At 38.2% G+C, this 13,817-nt stretch overlaps 1 long non-coding RNA gene across 1 annotated transcript; it reads left to right on the top strand.

The window, feature by feature from the left end:
- The first annotated feature begins 9,305 nt into the window (after positions 1-9,305).
- Positions 9,306-10,675, top strand: LOC141728864 (uncharacterized). Its single transcript, XR_012580117.1, has 2 exons — positions 9,306-9,754; positions 10,015-10,675. It is a non-coding gene; the product is annotated as an uncharacterized LOC141728864 (long non-coding RNA).
- The last annotated feature ends 3,142 nt before the right edge of the window (positions 10,676-13,817 follow it).

The following is a 13,817-nucleotide window of genomic DNA, read 5'->3' as shown; positions in this document are numbered from 1 at the left end:
CAAAAGTAATTATTGTTCCAAATAGGCAGAGTGTAAATGTTAAACGTTGTTTGGATCAATAGTTGCAAAACAATACAAATATTCTCTTTTCTGTTCATCCAACCCCTCATTCTTTGAAGAATTTTCATCTTGCTGTGGTTTGTATTTTCCAGTTGGATGAAGAGAACTGCAGGTAAGAGTCTTTCATTAGAGGCATGTCTGATTTAATTAATCTTTAATTATTGTGCAAAACAAATGGAAGGATAGCTTCGATCAGCAAATTCATTTGCCACATTTATCAGCTAGCTGATCTTTATCACCCACCCAGATGACAGTAAATCAAATGCACACCCCTTTTCAATTCATGAAGCAAATGATTAAAGTGCCTGTAAGAGTCCCTATCCTAACTAAATCTAATTGTGTGTGAATAATCAGTTAAGTTGTGTGATGAATGTGCCATCGTAGAATCTAGCTCATAACCAAATAATAATTTGAATAATACTTGTTTTAAAATGAACTCTCTTAAGTTACATCTTTGGGTGTTTCTTTCTTTTCCTCCTTTACTGATAAATATTTGTCATATTGTTTACATAATTTTGCCTTGCTTTCTCCTTCTCCTTTTATATCAGCTTTAGGGCCTACTTTCACTTGAGCTTTATAATTGAATCACATTCCAAACACATATATATATTTTATTAAAAATCATTTTAAGAACAAGAAGTGTTACAAGCCCTTTATTAGTCCAAACAATTTTTTCCATTGCACATCTTTGACTCTTAAGATCGATTTTACTTGACTAAATATCTCAACTCAAAATGAAGAAAGCGAAATCATAACTGTATTTGTTTATTGCAGAATATAAATGGTACACGTTCTCCTTCAGAACACATTTCTTGTCATCTGCTATTCTTAAATATTTATGAACCCATTCTTTTTTCATCTGGACTTCTATGATACCATATTTAAGGTTTCATGAGACTTTTGTTCATGGAAAAATTTCATTTATAGGACTTCAATAAAGTTTTCAAACCTTTAAGGATTTTTTCATCACTATGTAATTAAATAAAGAGAAACTAACAGGACAAAGGGCATTTAATCTTATCTAATACCACAGCGTATTTAACCTTTTATGAATGTGCATATATAAAATGAGTTCTTCCCTACTTTTCATCTTAAAAATAGTTAAAGAAATATTTATTTTGATCTAACACATTAAAGAGAGAACAAAAATTTTGTAATTAGTTACATTTAGTTGGTCATCTAAAACCAAAGAACTGACTTCAAGGGCCTTGAAATCACTGAAAAGCAAAAGGTTGAAGAGGAAAAAAATATTTTCTATGCTGGTCCTTTCTATGTACAGAGGTGGACAAGAGAAAATAAGATTCACATACATCCTTTAAAAATGAAAAATCCCAATGTACAATAAAGTCCTGGATTTGTTTTTATTTGTGTTGTTGTTATTACAGTTATTACATTTAATCATCATCATCCAATAGGATCACCTATTTGGAAGATGCCCTTGGTGACAATGCAGTTTTATTAACTATCACTTTCAACCATGGTAATGATAAGTTTGGGTGAAACGTGCTTATCTGAAGCAGGTTCAGTAGCTATCAATGAAAATGCGCCCATTGGAATGCTAATCCTTCAAGAGCCTCAAGACCTTCAAGAGCTGGTTTAAATCTTCTCCATATCCGGACTTCAGACATATTTCAGATGACTGGATGCCATCCACAGCCACCCTGCTGGGTCACCAATGGTAGGTCTCATGTACATATGCACAAAATTAGACAAAGAAATAATGAAAATGTTTTACTGCATCCTTAGGGCAAATACACTAACAAATGAGTATTTAAATATATATTCATCTGAATTAAAAAGATGCTTCATTAATTCAAATTAAGGAATTGTTTATTCGCTGCAATCTGGAATCATTGTAATACAATTTGATTTGATTTGTGAGTGTGATTGTAAACACTTATTTCAAACTAAAGACTTTTAGATTTTCATTACTGAAGTATTTAATGGGACAGTTTGCCAGGCTTTTTTTTTAACAGCTATGAAGTGATCTCATTAAATTATTAAGCAAGTGGTTTAATTATGCCAACTTTCACATCCAACTGAAAAGCAGATGTTTTATTGGAAAACATATTTCTTCATGAGAGCAATATCCAGCCACATAGTCACAGATTGAGACCTAATGACAGTTTAAAGACTAAATACATTTGGATACCAATACACTTTAGTCACAGATTTATGCAGTTTTACAAATTATACGATTCCCTGTTTTGTGGGAGAGAAGTAGGAGGAGTCACAGTGATGTATGTCGTCCTGGACAGGTCATGGGTTTTTCTGATCGCTCTTCTGCTCCCTGGGTCCTCTAGAGGTAGCAGAGAAGATCTTGGCTCCCAGTTTTCTGCCCCCAGAGTCTGTCAGGTACTCTGAGTACCCTGACACTCTGAATTTTCATGAATTATAGCATTAGATAGGAAAAACCTTGTTAGTGAGTAGATCATTCAAATTATACATTTTTTTTCTTACTTGCTGTTGCCATTTTTTGACACTCACAATCTGTTCCAAACACATCTGGTCACATTTGCACTTGCTAATGATCAAAACGTTGTTTGCATAATTTCATTATTTATTTTATTGAACACACCAAAACCATTCTTGTGCTTGAGGCATCTGGCTGATCATGTTTTATCTACTGTTATGAAAGCAAAGCTTTTACAGCATGTATAAGCAGTGTCTGACTTGTTAATTGCTACAAGTATTGGTGTGCCTTCCTTATGCAGGAAAGTAGCAGATAAACAGGTAATATACCTCCAACTGTCAAGAATCTGTTCAAAATATACAAATGGATGAGTCTCTTTTGTTCTCAAGCTTAACAAAACAGATATATATATATATGTCTTCTCTCAACAGAGGTTGAAAATCGAGTTTATTTATTGGCTTCTCAAAAATAAAATGAGACATTCACAAAAAGATGGATGGATTTCATATGAACAAACAGGGAAAACCAAATAATTCTTGTAAGGATCCCTTACAAGTATTTTGAGAGAAATATCTTTAAAATGGTACAGAAATTAACAACTGCTTTGTGATACTGTGAACTCCATCTGCATGTAGCAGAGACTTCTAACAATGTGCAAAAGAACTCCCATATTTTAATCATCATGTTTCCCTTAAATCAGAGTATTTGGGGAGGGGATGTGAGTGAGAGTATCAATTATTTTCAATATAATCTGGGTCGCTGTGATCAAAGTCTTTCTTTCTCTGAAGAGGAAGATTGTGTTTGTCTTCCCCACAACAGATAAATGTTCAAGCTTTCCTATCAGAAAAAGTAGTTATTCAACAACAAGTTGGGTGCTTGGGGAAGATGCAATAAGATTTATAGTGAGTCCCCTACAGAAAACCAGGAAATGGATCTCCCCTATGGCCCCTTTCCTGAGTGTTGTGTTCAAGGAAAGGAGACCACTCACTTGCTCTTTAACCCTTTATTTAACCCTGTCTGAATAAAAGAGAGGACCAAAGCTCAGCTGGAGAGGTATCTCATTCAGATATTGTCCTGACCTGTGCTGTTTCAATTACAAAATTTAATGTAGGACTCTGTTGAGCTGTAGCCCTTGTGGAAGTTCTTTTCACCTTTTTCTTGTTGTCTATTAGTCACAGGAAAAGATAATGCGCACCTTAAAGCATGTGTATGAGGACTGAATTCCAGAAATATGGGAGAAATTATGAATTCCACAACAAAATAAAAATGAAAAAAAAAAAGTATGTTGCTGGAAGCAAAATTTTATCTGTGTCTCTTGGCATATAGAACAAATACAGTTACACGCTTATAGTAGGCACTCAAAGGTTGTGATCCACTGTGACATGTCCACACAGGCATTTTGCAAATGCTGACACTGTGGTTTCTGATTAGCAGTCAGACATCATTCTCTGCCAGAGGATCGTTTCCCTACTGGTTTGCTGTCATTTAATAACAGTGAGCTGAAATATACACTGTGAGTCAGACTCAGGCAGCTATATCCGAGTTTTCACTCATCCTGTTGCATTCTTTCACAGAGATGGATGGGAGTAGGATGGATGAGTTGAATACCCCAATACAACAATTTAGGCTATCTTCCATTTTGGAGTTTGCTCTTCTCTAAGTCAGCTGGATCATGGGCAGAGAGTGGCCTCAAATCTACACCAGGAAGTCTAAGTCAATCTGTAATAGGTTATGTGACATATTCAAGTATCAAAGTGTCAAAAAAAAAGTTTTACACAAAAAAGTATTAGTTTCATATAACCATGCATATGACTGAAGAAAAAATATATCAGAAATGTAACCAGAGGAGTAACTTTGATTTCTTTTATTGGAGAAATATGTTCAAAGACTATTAAAGAATATGTTTGATACCTTTGCACCCACATCTTCTGAACAAAAATATGTGGTTTTCATAGATAACTGTCCTTAAATTCAAAACAGGCATTCATGTTGATGAAAACCACTTAAAAATAAGCAAGTTTTTCAAAGCAATTGGTGAGCTATAGATATTGAAAATGATTGTGTGAAACTTTATGTAGGGATATTTTTATTTTCAAAATACTGTGTTGGTACAATTAAAAAAAATATATAAGCAGTAAATAACTGATGGTTCCATACCTTCCCTCTTCATTAGTTGTGCACAATTGTTGCAATCACACAAGGAGAAGCACAGAAAAATTATGCTTAGTATTTGTAAAACTGCCAGAGACTGCATTATTTTCTTCAGAGAGATCCTTCAGACTGACATTCTTAGCATGGCTTCTCCCTCACTTCCACCCTTATCTTCATCACGAATGGGGAAGAAAATAGCAAGAGCGCTCATGACCGAAGATAAGAAAGGTTCAATAAAAGAAGGACTGAGGGGAGAAAAAGCCAAACAAACATACAACAGCAATTACTTTACCACCTCTGATGGCAGATAAATGCCCAGCCAAACTGAGCAACCATCCTGGAAGATGGTTATTATGGTTGTGCAGGACATCACACAGTATGGAACCTGCCTTTGGTCAGCTCAGGTTAGTTGTATAAACTCTTTCCCTCTCCTTAACCTTTCCCACACGTAGCCTAATTGCTGAAGTTGTAGGTTGAGTACAGTGAGGAAAAGTCTTGTCATTAAGACTTGTCATCATTCAGCCATAGCCAAAACATTGATGTGTTATCAACAGTGGTTTACTCACAAATCCAGTTATGAAGAAAGTTAACTACATTCCAGCCAGAACCACTACAGTCACAATATGTTGAAATGCCTTTTGGAAAAAGCAGTTTCTGCATATTACCATCAGCAATCAAACCAGTGAAAAGGTGGAGGGTGTGAGGTTGGGGATTTTTGTTCAGTTTTGGTCTATGAAAGACAAACAAGTGGTACATTCTACTAGGCAACATTAAGGATTATTCTATTCAAGTTGCCAGGATTGTTGATTCATCACAATAGTTCTGTCAGATTATATGAACCAAATTTGCTCTTGAAGACAGGTACAGTAACGAAGTGATGCTGATGAATAAATTATCTACTCTAGAAATAAATAATCAAATATGAAAAGCTTCTTGACATGCTCTTTGACAGTAAAGGAAATATTATGTGATGATTACACTCCAATTCAATAGAAGCAGAAAACTGATCTATAAAATATTTAACAAACCAATCTGAGTGAAACATGCCCAGTCTCAGTGGTCCATGTGAAAAACTGAATTACTGCCTCTTCAAATTAATCTGAAACACTTTGGTATGCTCTTTTAATCAGGAGGTCACTTTAAAGATGACAGACAAGAGTTCTTTCTATTTGGGCAAATATTTGAACTTACTACCTTGTTGTGTTTATATAAAACTGTGTGCATTGTCCTTGTGTAAGTACTTTTCTCTGTGACCTTTTCAAGCATATAGCAAATAAATCTTTCCTTAGCTTTAAAGTGGCTGTCATAACAACACCACAGGGCTCTAGGCATGCTGACTAGCAATTTCAAAACAGTCTAATCAATTTCATAACATTTTTCTTTGAAATTAATAGGTGTTGGTATGAAATGACTGATCAGCTTTAGTAGTTACAGTTTGGGAGCTTTACTATCTTTCCCAGTTACATTTCCATATAGTTTTATAAATAAGAAAGCTGTATCAGTTTTTATTATGATGGGATTAAAGCAAACAGTTGCATTAAAGGAAGGACTCATGCTGATATTGTAACATTTTTGGCAAGATTTGTTTTGTTGTTTTGGGTTTTTTTCTCTTAAACTGATTAGGAATTATCTCATTGCAGTAAATTAAAGCAGACTTCCCATCAGAGGAGTACCTAGGTAAGAATGCAATCTCATTTTGAAAGCCATTATCTTTAAAGGAAAGGTTCATATGATTTTTACTCCAGCCAGGATTTCCAACTCAACCCAGAATCTCAAACTCAGGCTGCATACTTTCTCTGCTCTGGCCCAAATGAGGTTTATGCTCAGGTTCAGGGGTCCTGGTAATGGGTTGTTTAGAAATAGGAGAGAATAGGGTTTGAAGCACTTAGGCAAGAAGTGAGAGAGCAAATAGAGGGAAAAAATATATCATAATGGTAATTTCTCTAAGCAAATTTGAATCTTAAAATTGTTTTTTTCTGTGTCTTTGTAGAGCATTCTCACCTGAGTCATGTTTCAGGATTGTTCCTTCAACATTGATCACAAGAAATTTAAACCAAAAGATGAGTCTTCCTCCTGACATCATTTAGATCAGAAAACTCCAGGGTAGTAACTGATAATAGGATACTATCTACACTGTGACATGGATGGTAGGATTAATTGATACTGCCTTTGTGTATATGTGTGTGGATATGTGACTGAATCAGTAATCCTAAAGTACGTACTTAAAATTAATTACTTCTGAAAAAAAAGAAGTCAAGAAAATCAGTTCTGTTGAATCCAATAATACTGGTTGTCAATAATCTGACTTATTTAGAGGTTGCTATTTTTAGCTCCAGGAGGTGGAGATGATGATCCTTGTGGGTCCTGTCCAAACCAGGATAGTCTATGATTATAATTCTGATCTAATTGAGGATGCAACATGGCTAACCCGTGAACAGCACCACGTGTCTAAGAAGTGTTAAAATAAAATAAAACCAAACAACTCTTTTGATATTCCTTAGTGTCAGCCTTACAACCCTTAAAAGACCTGGTATAAGGAATTCTGCCTGACAAATACTAGGTACAGACCAGTCAAAGAAACCAGGAGATACTTGAAATCCAAACAGATTAGTTTGGCTTCGTGTTGAAAGCAGTGCAAAAATGCTGTACATAACAAAGATATGCATTGCAAGAACTTATTTACACCACAACATGAACTCCATGTACTAATTACTAAATAGAATAAGCATAAATAACTTAAATAGTAGTCCACTCTGGTCAGAACATTATTGGGCAAAAGCTAAAGCTTGTTGACAAGTATCAGGGCACTGTGAGGGCTGGCATCCCTCGTGAGCCAGGTACCTGTGGTGAAGGGATCTCCCCACAGGATGTCAGGACAGGGCTCCATGGCCAATCCTACTGCCAAAAGCCAAAGCCAGTGGGATGGACCCTAGCTGGGAGTCCCTGCTCTGCTGTTCCCAGCCAGGGCACAGAACAGTCCAGGTACCAGTTGGGGGAATTTGGCATCTCCATGGGGATGGAGATGGGCCAAGGATTGGTCCAGGATTGTGCTGTCAGGGAATCACTGGAACAGGGACTGAGAGCTCCACAGGGGAGGAAAAGAGGTCCTGGGCCAGGAGCAGGAGACAATGCAGTAGGCTCTTAAGTGTCACTTCCTTTGGTGATGATGAAGGCAAATCTCAGTCTTCATCCCACCCACATCATTAATCCCAAGCTTGCAAACATGATGAGTCTTTCACTGTAAAATAAGTAGATAGGTAAAACCTAGGGAACCTAGGAATAATGAATAGGTTAGGATACGGAAATTTATCAGAGGCAGTTTTGCTGAAATTTAGACACCTGTGTTTTGTACTGGAAAGGTTTTAGAGGAGCTCTGAAAAAGCATTTTGTATTCCCAGGAACTCAGAACACAAGAAACTCACAAATTTACTATCAGAAATTCTTATGTAGTCTTTAAGTTTCTAGCTATATCACTCAACATAAAACTAAGCATAAGACTATTTTAAAATTCAAGAGAATTACTCTAAATTGATTATATTAATGGCGGGATTTAACTTAGCAGGCAGACATTCAGCTGGAATAGCCAAATTACTATGACTACTTCTAATGATGTCCTAAATGGTCAGCAACCTGCCAAATAATGAAAATTAATTCTATACATAGAAGTTTTATCACAAAATATGTGATTAGGTTGTTTTAAATGGAGAAAAATATCCCTAGCAGTTTGTAAACCAATTCTTCTTTCCTTGATGGAATTCTGTGATGTTGAGCATTAACTGAAAGTCCCTTCTGTGGACAATAGGGCTGATTCTGTAGTACATTCTTCCTTCTGCAGCTAGCACATTTGCATTTAATTTGCAAAAGCAAAATGTTCCTAATCTTCTTTTACAGATGTGATTACAGGAGTAGAGTATCAGAGATGGTTTTTTGGTCTTTTCTTCATGAATAGAACAGTATGATTCTGAATTTAGTCTCTGGAAATGTAATGTGGACCTCATTTTATATCAAAACAGTTTCATACCCCTGAAATGGAGCTAATCCTGGGGAAAAAAGTGAAACAAATGTAGCTCTCTAAACCACCTTAATTATATTTTGACCTATGTTTACTATACTGGAGTTTTCTAACATGGAGAAAAAATGTGTTTCTTTTCATTATTTTGATTAGTGTTAATTCAAATATGCTGAGTTAAATGGCTTTATTCCTTATGATGTTAAGTATCACAAGTAAAAATGAGGCTGTTAGGAATAGATTTCCAGTAGACTGGGTATTATTTAGCAATAAATGGTTCAAAGCAAGTAACTCATCTTTCTGTAATTTGTAACACCTGGTAGTTATCTGACTTTAGACTTCATCACATACTTTTTCCATATCATTAACCACAACCAGAAGTCACAGTTTCACAGCAATTGAACCAATGCTCAGAAACAGTGTGAGACATTTGATTTGAAAAATGTATTACTTTGAAATACTTTGGCTATATTTAATGCCTTCTGTTTTTAAAAGAATTCAATAACTCTCTCTGCGGATTACTGTGGAGGGAAAGAAACACTAGAGTATCAATTTGTATCTGAATAGAACAAATCCATTTTGAAAATGAACTTTGCAATATGAAGATTTGAAATATATGATGGTAGAGTTCAAACTCAATAACATTAGGATAGAAAGCTGTGTGGTATGATCCATAGATTTTACAGTCCAGGTGACATAGAAGAATTCTGTACTGTGATAAGGAGGGAAAGAAACTTCATAGAGTCCAAATCACCCTAAGACAAAGAAAAAACCCCTCTAAAACAAAAAGGAGTCTCACATCTTATGTTAGTCATACTCTACATGAACCAGTAGGTTTTGAGGAAATATTTCTTTGTGTGGTGTTGTCATGGTTTGACCCGGAAACAGGATTTCTGGGATGCTGTGTGGATGGGGCCAATGAGTGCTCAGATTTGAATATTGCCATCTGGCCTAACCACTGGGCAATCGGATCCACCTCCGAGAACACAGGGTAAAGCAGGGCTCTCCCCCTGGCAGCTCCTCTTTGGATTTCCGGCGGTGAAGGAGTTGAGTCTCTCCCCCGGCCCAGTTGCTGGCTGGGCTGGGGGAGGGGAAAAGCCATGCGGTCCGGCCTGGGAGAGGTAGGCCTGGCCCCAAGGGTGGAAGGAAGAAAATAAAGAAATGCCAGGAAGCAATGGGCAGCCTGTTCCACCCCACCCCCCCCCCTTTTGGAGACAGACAGAGAAAGTGCAGCCGGTGTTTGGGTGCCGTTACCTTGAAAGCAGTAAACGTGTGCTGGCAGCAGGCAGCCCGGCTGAGGAGATGGTGGGGGGGTGCAGCCAGGAGTCCAGCCGCTTGGAGGAGTTTTTAACCCTTTCTTTGGACAACGAAAATTTCACAGAACACTAACCCTTCCTAGACGAGAGATAAGAGTGGAGGAGGACGAAGGAGATAAGTGAGTGATGAAAGTCTGGACCAGAGAGAGAGAGTGAGAGATGTTGGAAAGACGGAGAAGAGGGAGTGGCATTTTATGCTGGACTCTTTTGTGTAGCCATGGACAGAGCTATGTTTCCCTGGAATACAGAGACTGAGACCAGGGGGAGAAATGTCCAAGAGCCAAAGAAGATTCAGTGTGGGTACCCCTCGGCCCCAGGGGGTATATAAAATATGGGGGGGACAGATGTCCCAGAGGTGAGAGATTGAGCTTCTCTGGAACTGGACACAGCCTCCTTAAAAGGACAACCCTGGAAGCAGCCCTGATTCTGGTCCGGTGGTGAGAGCACCAGAACAAGGACGGAAAAGGCCACCACCACACATGGAAGGACTCCCTCTCCTCTTGAGGAACTGAAGTTGAGCATTCTAAAGGGTGGTGCTGGACCCAGAATTGATTTTGGATTGTATTGTATTGGGAATTTGGGGGGGAGGAGGAGGAGGAGAGTGTTTTTGTGAGGTTTTCATTTTCCTTGTGTTTTCTTTTTTTTTTTCTTTCCTTTTTCTTCCTTTTGTGTGTAGTTTAGTAATTGTCTTTGTAGTTTAGTTAATAAACTTTTCTTCTTTTTCAAGTGAGAGCCTGCTTTGTTTATTCCTGGTCAAAATCTCACAGCAGACACCAGAGAAGGTGTATTTTCATGTGGGCATTTGGCCTTGTGCCAATGTCAAACCAGACCAGGTGTAGAAATTTGTTGTCCTCTTCTCAGCTCCCAATGCTTAGAAGTCATTCCTTCCTAAACTTCAGCTAGAGGAAAACCCTTAGTTAAAGTGGTAAATGAATGCGGAAATAATGAGATTTACCATACCACACTTTTATATCTTCCCCTCTGTAATGTAAAGTATTCTTCACTGTAAAAATTAAGTGAAGAATTCTTAGAACAATTTAGTAGAACAGTTAAACAAGAAGCTATAATCAAATTTCATTGAAACATTTTGAATGCAATACAGCACTCTGAAAATCTTAGTGAGAAAGAAGAATGCCGCCTTCTGGCTAAAAGATGAAAAATCAGTTAGATAACTGGGACTCCTATATGCCCTTCTATTTCTCAACTCTTCATATCTGCAATGGAAGTTAAAGTGGAATCCTTCAAAACTGTACAAAACCTTCACCTTTTCTGACTTTTTAAAAATTTTGTGCATAAGGTTATTTGTTATTTTAATAATTTTTTGTATCCTCCAACTTCAGTACCTGCCAAAACCAAAAAGGCTATACACTATTAACCTGGCCCAAATTCAGGAAAATCTTCAGGCAATATTCTGTGAAATAGTCAGGCAATAGTTCTGTTCACTCCAGAGGCCAAGGATTTAAACCCTCACAGTGTTTAAACTGGTGTTCACTGGAAAAAAAAATGGCTGTTGCAGGTGCCAGGATATTGAGGGAGCTAACAGGCTCTGCAGCCTCTTCCCCTAACTCCTAGGAGTTTGTCTGTGTTCAAAATCAACTCTGATTCTGCTCGCCTGTAAAACATGGGATCAAACTGCTGTGACAATAATAAGCTATGAGAATTTGAAGAGGGAGCCTTGCCCATTGTCTCTTTCCTCTTTTCCTGAAAGCTGTGTTAAACTCAGGCCCTTGACCTATGCCCATGTGTTGTAGTGTGTTAATAAGTTTATTGTATTATTCCCCTATTTTATGTATTGTTTCCCCCTGTTAAATGTAAATGGTTCTGCCCTCCCCCCATCTAGCCCTGTCAGTTAAGTTATCCCCATGGCAACTCCCGCCATTGGGGGTGTCAGTTTTCTTGGTTATATAATTTCTCCTCCCTCTTTTACCCATATGTGTATATTGTTTCCTCCTCCCTGGGCCCAGTCAATCACCCCCGCTCCTCCCCACTTGCCAGAAGCTTCCACTTACTCGGGGTTATGATTGGCTCTGGTCGCGGGGCCCCTCCTTTGCTTTGTATTCATTGGTGTCCCTTTTATGTCAGTTTTGTGAAGTTCATCCTTCCATCTTTCCTTATTGGTTCAGTGTAAACCCCTCCTTTGTACGCCCCACCCCCTTTATAACCTCGTTTCACACCCCCCCCCCCCCCCCCCCCATTTCGGGGTCTTTCTGTGGGCTCTTTCCCTGGTTGTTGTCTTGGGTGCTCATTAAACCTGATTTGACCCCAACGAGAGTCCAGCTCCTTATTCACAGTCGCGTTGGCGGTGAGATCAGTCCGCAGGCGAGCACAGCCCGAGGCCCTCAGACGTGAAGGGGTGCTCGCTTTGGATTGCAGCGGGGTGTTGGCCTGCCCTCTGCTAGCCGGACACTGACCATCCAGGCCAGACACATTCCTCGCCGCACCCATGAGAGAGTTTTGTGGCAGCTCTGCCTATACCTGGAATTGCACCCCACTGTCCCTGACCTGGTCTCACTGACTTGGCTTCCTGGCCATGTGTCAGACCTGATTTGTCTCTAAAGACAGGGCTGGCAACCACAGCTCTGCTGGCTGACCTGGTCACTGCCACCAATCATCTTTTCCTGCATGTTTGCTATGTAATGGAGTCACCGTGCTGGAGCTGCTGCCCTGCCTGCCTGCTGCAATCCAGGTCCTGGCTCCCTTCTCCATGCATGTCAGTAGAGGCTTGCCAGTGAAAAGATTATGTGACAGATTAATGATTTTGTACAACACTGAATTTATTTTAAAACTGGGTATGAAATTATATTTTCCTTTTCTTTTTGACCTTGAGGCTGACACAGAAGATGACTTGTATTGCACACTGAAAGTTCCTATGTATCAGAATAGCTGGCAAATTTTCCCAGATTCAACTACAATCCTGTGACTTCTTTGTTACATTATGGCTTAGTATATTACTCCTTTTCATTTTGTTCATTTGGAAGTAAAGTAAATAGTGCTTCATATATACATACCATGCTTGCCTAGCTTTTGGGAATGCATATTTGATCTTGCTTGAGACACCAAATAGAGAAAGAACTCAGAAGCCAAGGTTAGATTTAAGTATTTTGATTCTATAGCATGTGTTTATTCCTATTCCCATTTACAGGTCATCCAAAAATTGCTAAAACCCCATTGTTTTCTCCATCAGACAAAAAAAAAATAAGTCCCTTAGAAAATCTCTTAGTACAGACTGGATTTTTTTTCAACAAATATATTATTTCAGACACAAAAAACTTCCAGTTAAAACTGAAGGGCACAAGAAAAGAACTACACAGGAGAGTCTTGGCTGCAAACCTATCTGATGACCCCAGGATGCCTCCCCCACAGGTTCCCTTTTATATTCCAGCTTTGTGCCTAAATCATCAGTAATCTCTTTTTTCAGCATTTCATCTTGCTGGCAATTTATGTGTATATAAAACTACATATGTATTTGGCTGCTATTAGACTGAATTCAGAATTAAATACGTTTCCCTCGTGTAGGGTATAAAATCTTGGTTAATTCAATTTGTATTTCTTTATTCACATAAAGAAGTACAGCTCTAAAGAAGAGACTAAGTGAGACTGAAACTGTTATCTACCATGTTGGGGAAGTGAAACTTTGTCCTTCTTCACATGAAATTACTCAAAATCCCATAGCCCATTCCCTATTTCTAATGCCTTCTTTTGCAGTGTCTTGCCTTTTTTTAAGGTTTTAACTTTATTTGGGTGGTGAAGGGGGAAGAGAAGTTTTTGGTTTTGGTTTAGAGATTTTTTTCAGGGAAGAATACGATGACTTAAAATGCGTGTGTCAGGTTAAATGTTTAGAACAAAACAACCAACACCATAATTTAGA

Source organism: Zonotrichia albicollis, chromosome 4 (assembly GCF_047830755.1).
Source record: "Zonotrichia albicollis isolate bZonAlb1 chromosome 4, bZonAlb1.hap1, whole genome shotgun sequence".
Lineage (NCBI taxonomy): Eukaryota > Metazoa > Chordata > Aves > Passeriformes > Passerellidae > Zonotrichia > Zonotrichia albicollis.
The sequence above is the reverse complement of the archived record's forward strand: the minus strand, read 5'-3'. Positions and strand labels throughout refer to the sequence as shown.